The sequence below is a fragment of the Teleopsis dalmanni genome, chromosome 2 (assembly GCF_002237135.1).
Source record: "Teleopsis dalmanni isolate 2A chromosome 2, ASM223713v2, whole genome shotgun sequence".
NCBI lineage: Eukaryota > Metazoa > Arthropoda > Insecta > Diptera > Diopsidae > Teleopsis > Teleopsis dalmanni.
This window is the reverse complement of record NC_051847.1, coordinates 192,396,680-192,403,915: the sequence shown is the minus strand read 5'-3', so window position 1 is coordinate 192,403,915 and position 7,236 is coordinate 192,396,680.

The window sequence follows — 7,236 nt, the reverse complement described above, 5'->3', positions numbered from 1 at the left end:
GCAAGGTCTTATAAACTGTATTATATACACTTTTCGAAATTGTTAGTTAAAAGGGTAGAAATTATCTGAAGATCAGTATAACCAAAATATTAGCTATGTTTGTGTATATTGAAAATATATATATATATATTCATATATATAAATAAATATACTGCTCTACATATATACATACAATTCACACACACACACCCATACACATACGATACATACACTTACATACATATATATACTTTTAAGCTTGCCTACATATAACAGAGACACATCCTTTCTCGTTCGTCAGATTTAAGTGTGGTTTATTTTATTATATAATTAAACATATATAAAAGAAATAATATCGAAGAACAAATATTGAAATATTTTGCTAAAATGATAAAAAGAAGAATATAAGAAAACTCTTAATTAGTAGTTAATTTAAATAATTTTCATAATTTTTACTATTGTGTGCATATTTAAATGAGAAGCCTGAGAAACAATATAATTTTCTCCTCAGAATTTTTTTTGTTTTTCTAAAAAGATATTGGTGAATGTGTTAAAATCGTAATTTTTTTTCTAATAAAACTTTAAATTTAATATTTTTAGCGTTTTTGGATTAGCAGATATCCTTCAAAAGATAAATGGTTTTAGGCAACTCAAGTTTCGAAAAACTTTAGAAAATCGAAAGTCGACATAAATAGCTATGAATGTTTTGCTCAGAATAATATCAGTAGTCAACAAACTAATGCTAAAATCATTGTCAGAGAAAGTTTTACAATTGCATCTGCGAAAAAGATAAAATCTACGTAAGTGCATTTAAATCAAATACAAGACCTGATATTCGAAGCTGGAACATTTGGGAACACTATATCATGTTCCATCATTCGATATAAATATGTATTTGTAAAGAACAATTTAAAACAGTATGTGACATGAGGCAGCTGAACAGTATGAGTAGTTTGAATATCTAAGAGTTGATTCAACATCTTAGAGTAACTAGAATAGCTTCTAAGAGCTGCTTCGATACTTATAAACAGGAAGATCCCATATTCGTATGGGTGTATCCCAAGCTGCTCTAATAGGTTGGTCTATAAACTAATATTACTCCTGTGAAATAACATCTAAAGAGGTTCTAAGAACGGCCAGGTCTACGTCCCAAAACCACTCGTCACTTTCGACGACCAATTGCCTTTCACCAAATCCCTTTCCACCCGAAAGGGACTTGATAATCACCGCGGGCTACAACAGTAACAACATCTAAAGAGACTCATTTTTACTAAAAGAATGTTTTTCACTGGTTAAGAGTAAACTGAAGCATATTGAATTCAAATAGAAGCGAAGATTTAAGTCTAGTAAGTTCGACGAGTTTAAAAAAATAGGTTTGCAGAACTATAAGCAATACATCATATATGAACCGATTTGATAAGAGATTGTAGGTAAATAATCACAAAAAATTTGTGAAAGAAACCTGTAGTTGTGAGTTTAATATTTATTAAAAATGATTAGAATTGTAAGTTACAGTTTCAAAAACAGGGAAGTTTATGTCCTGGATTCAGTTAGTCTACATACAAGACGCGATCAAGTGTCGTTCAAGCCCTTTGGGCTACAACTACAATAATAGATTGACTATAATTAAATAGGTTTTCTATAACTAGAATGTGAACGTTACTCTGGTGTTTAAAATGTATGTTCCTGAATTGAACATGAATCATTTAGAAAGAAGAAACTAATTATTCTGAGCGTGGAGTCTCATCAATTTATACCTGATTTTGTTATAGGAGCGACGTAGTGATAACGGTTGAATTCCGGGAATACATATCTAAGCTCACGTGCTATCGTTTTCCTTTACATTATGGCTCACTGGTCATCTGAGGCTTTGGAGGGTTTCACCACAACACTTGTTCAAATTATCATTGCTCCATTTTGTCAGAGTCTGATATCTATCTCTTATGATTAGTTTAAGTCTAAACAAGATTTAATGTATATATATATGTTGAATAAGCGAAGTTTTGTAGAATCTGCAAATATAGAACTATATTTTGGGTTCTGCAAAAATAACCACCGGTGCCGGTTTTATTTGCTGTCGTGTTTCCGAAGGTGCCTTTTAGATTGTATATATTCTGGTTACAGTTTTAAGCGAATTAATAGAAGGATACAACCTCACAAATAAGTAAAGAAAATATATTTATTTAAAGTCATCTTTTAGTAGTGTATTTTATTTGGAAATATGTGACAGAATGGAAAAAACTATTCAAGAGCTTACAAGGAAGCTGAAAAGTGACTTATTTACGATTCAAACGAGATAGTGTAGAGTAATTTAATAAATAGCTAGCGTTCTATGATCTCTATACCTGTAGTATAGATCTATTGAGGGCTATTGCCAATGTGTCGTAGACACACGGCAACTTTAAAGTAAGTATATAAAAGCTTGCAATACATTGCACAATGGAGGTTAGGATGGTTATTGTATGGGAAAGTAATGTATAATAGATGGTTATTGTATGGGAAAGAAAGTAATGTGGGAAAGTAAATAATGTACTTGTATGAGAAAGATAAGAGTGAGTATAACAAAATAAGTAGGAGTGTGAAACTAGCACGGGTACAGGTAGAGGAAAAAGTTAATTTAAACCTAAGAGTAGACTCTATCACTTCTCTATGACTTCGTATGTATTTTATTTTGAAGAACACGACAAAATCGTCTTGAAAATCGATGTCATGTATGTGGTTATATTGAGAAAAACATATATATATTTATATACCAGTAAGTTCAGATAGTTTTGATTTATTTATGTAGAACTATACTATTTATTATATTTGATTCTTATATTTTTAATGCCAGTTAAGGTCTACAACTACAATTAATAGGGCTTATTACAGAAGTAGCGTAGTTTCCGAAATGGGATAGTTAAGTGTCGCTTACCATTTCCATATTAACTTTAACAGATCTTTTGTGCCATATATTGAATTCTTTACTATGAAATCTACTCCTACTGCAAAAAATCATAAATGTAATAGTCATTTACTTGACCTTGTTAACTTTTAAGGATCCATTTGAATCTGTGTTGTTATCCGACTTTCGGATAGTGTCGGGAAATACCACAGCCAGCTTAAATGTTGTGCTTTATTGATTTGTTCCAATTGTAGCAAATTTTAAATGTGTTATTTCAGGGGCTTAGACTGGTATTCAAACATTGTTTTCGTTGTTTTTAAATTGTTATCTAATTTAGTATTTTTAATAACAACAATTAATTTGCATTTCCATTAACTTTGTGAAAAACATTTTCAGATTACTAATTCAAAAATCATTGTTTTAGTATAGAACAATATACATATTAAATTTAAATTAAAAGTGGCATTGTATGACACCAATAAGCATTTTATTTAAAGCTTAAAACTGATTTAATAAATATTTAATTTGATTAAATATTATTTGTACATATTTTTCTTTTTGGGATCATCAATTAATATTCCCATTTTCACTATCATCAGTTTATATTATAAGTATCTGCTATATCTGTGAATTAAAGTTGCATTTATCTACATATCTACATTTATCTACATATCTATTTTTACCTACATATCTACATTTATCTACATATCTACATTTATCTACATATCTATTTTTATCTACATATCTACATTTATCTACATATCTACATTTATCTACATATCTACATTTATCTACATACATTTAAAAAAAACATGCAATTGTCCATTATTATATATTTGATTCCCTATATATATAGTTCAGATATAAAATACTATATATATTTGACATAGAAATTTATTTTTATCACCAGTGCTATATCACTAACCTTGTGTGGTCAGCTTAAGAAATTGCACAACTTAAATATTTTATTAATTTTTTTTTATGATGCAGTTTATTATAATTGCCAAAAATTAATTTTACGTATGAAGGGTCAATGTGAAGGGCGATGATTCTCTCGACAAGTTCTTGTTTTACCAATCTTTCCCAACCAATGCAATGCTGTAAGAAAACATAAGATGAACAGTTTCAAGATGAAAAAAAAAATAAAATTAAATTGAAAAAATATTGTCTGTTCAATTGATTTAAAAAAATTCTCTAGAAATTTTTTTAAATTGTCTGCAAAGTTTATTACTATGCGGCTGTAGATCGTCTCAATTAAATTAAAATCATTGTGATTTAATTGTAAAAAGTGTGGATGGTATTCTCTCGCGGTACAATATCAGAGACGGCATTAGTTATTTTTAACTGAAGAATCTGTTTTTATGCTCATTTGCGTATTGAGTTTTTTATCACGTGAGAGTTGACTTTCTTACAAAGAGAACATTATTCACTTATTTATTAGGACTACTGCGGACAGTGATGTTGTTAAAAATCTTTTTTAAAGGGGACAATAATATAATTTATGTTAATAAATTGCAAAATAATCTTAGACGTAACGGACTTGTGGGTTACGTCCAAGGAATTATATATACAATTGAGGTAACCACAAAAAAATTATTATTAAGTGCTATAATTGTCTAATATATGGTAAAAACTTCAAGGTACTTGTCTTTCGAAATCAATTTGTTTTCCTTCAATAACAAGTAGATATCGAGACGATTGGACGATTTGAAACATTCATTTATAGATCGTTTTTTAGATCTATCTGTGGCATGTAGAGCGTCCCGATAATAAATTAATTAAGGTTTCGGACTACTAGGGATAGTATGGTAACTGAAGGTATTGATACTTATAAATGCATGAATTGACATTTATATGAAGCATGTGAAGCGTCCCGATAATAATTCAATGAATCTTTCGGACTACTAGCTATAGTATGGTAACTGAAAGTATCGATACTTATATAAAGGTATGGATTGACACTTATCACATAAGGGAGTAAAGGTTTTTCCATAACCAACTCCAGAATAAAACAAGAGGGAGCAAACTTCAAGATCACACGATTACAGTGAAATTATCATAATCTCGCCCACATAAGAGAGTTAAGGTTTTTTCATAACCAATTCCAGCATAAAACAAAAGGAAAGGAAGTAGATGTCGAAAGAAAAATATGACTATTATTCTTTCGGTAAAGAAAGAAAATTATCAAATAATTTTTGTATGGCAAGATTGTTAAATATAAGAGGGATTTCGACTTAGCAAAGTTTAGCAGAGTAGTCTTTAATACGCATCACTTTCGGCAAGCAAAAATTAATATTAATAATATATATTATTTTAATTGAGGAATGACCTATACATTCATGTCTCACATAGGATTGTGCGGCATTTTAGACAATATTTTTATCTGATAATAGGAATTTTTTATATAATTGAATGAAGGAAAAAAAAAAGCCAATATAATCTATAAGTGTGATGCGATCTAAACTTTTTTTCTGAACACCTATAAAAGATTAATAAATAAATGTATAGTAAATGAATACGAATAAAATGGAAAAAGCTCAAGTAAACAGAATTAAAACATTTCTCTTCCATATAGTTTTTTTCTTTACATTATGAAAAAAAATGAAAAGAACTTATGAAGGAAATGTGTAAACCTTAGTCAAAGTCATTAACAAACGAAGGCTAAATACTTGTAGATTTAGACTAAAATGCTTATATGAACACATTATTTTACAATAATATGTGGTACTACATTTTGTTTAAATTATTTTTTTTATTTTATGCTTTTAAAAAGTCAATTTTCAAATATTTACAAAGGGTCAATATATTATATACCTTATCATTTCATTATATGATATTCATATATGAATACTAAAACGCTTTTCATGCATTTGTTCTAATAGTTTATATAACTAACATATATCATAAGTAATATATGTTTATTCCAATAAATGTGATTACACATAAGAGGTGCTATATTACATATATAGTCATAAAATAATATATTTGTAAATGCTGAAATACAATATATATATGCATATATAAAAAGAAGTGTCAGAACGATTATCTATTCCAGTTGTTTAACTATAACTGTTCTATATCTCATTAGCCAGTTTTATGTTAATACTACAGAAACTTTGTGTACGTTATAGACAAAATGTTCTATCATTTTTATCTTAATATGAAAACCCACCAATTCGCTTACTGTCATAGACATGGTATTCTGGAATTTTTATGCCAGATAGTTTCGTGCGATCATAGATATAATATTCTGAAATTTCCTTTATATAAAACCAAGAAACCGATTTTTCTGTGTTAGATTTTAAAGCTGACATAGTCGATTTCAAAAACAACAGAGGAGATTTGAACAATATTTCGTGGAAAATAGTTGAACTTTATTAGTTCTCCGAAATGTCTAATCATTAAAAAAAGGAACTCTATATTTCACATTAAAATCATTATAACATTATATATTATATTATTATACATAATAATTATTAATACCATCTTATGGACATGGTATTACATATAGATAAAAATGAAACTGTCAACCATATTGGCGTCATTTCTTAGGATGAATCAATGGTAATATACCTGTACAGTATGCGTGATTTTATAGAAAGTAGTTGTAACATACCTTTATCATTATATATATGTTACATATATATGGTATATTATGGTTATTGAATAAAATACCTTAACTATATTTTTTAACCATACATCCATAAATGTATATCAAGCATATATATCTTCATTTATGCTGTTTGAGCTCTTCCAAATTGAATTGCAGATAATGGAAGGGGTATCAGGACTTGTTACATTTAAGTAAACACAGGTAAATTAGTAAATTTAATGTTACTTTAAGCAGAGATTGTCCTATTTTAGCTCTTAATGTATAATAAATATCATATTTAAATTTAAAGAAAAATATATATTGATTTGAAACTGGATTGTAGACTCACCAAGCATAAAAAGTCATAGCCAGAAGTCTATATTGGCCACTTGTACTAAGGTCACAATCAGCTACAGAACATATTAAATAAATAATAACATATTAACATATATAACATATATAAACATATTATATATATCATATATAAACATATTAATAAATATTATATTAAAGTTTAAGGAAAAATATATAATATATATATAAAAATATATATCACTAAGCATAAAAATTCATAGTCAGAAGTCTATGAATGAAGCATCTTCTAATTTTAATGAAGAATTAATATGTTTGCCTGTTATACCTAGTAGGTCATTTTTGTATAGCTAGAATTTGTGTGTGACTAGATATTATCACCAGAAAAGGTTGCAGGTGAAACCCCGGTATATTTATCATTACTGTTTTGTAATATATAATATATATCTAGATTTTGATCTAGATATAT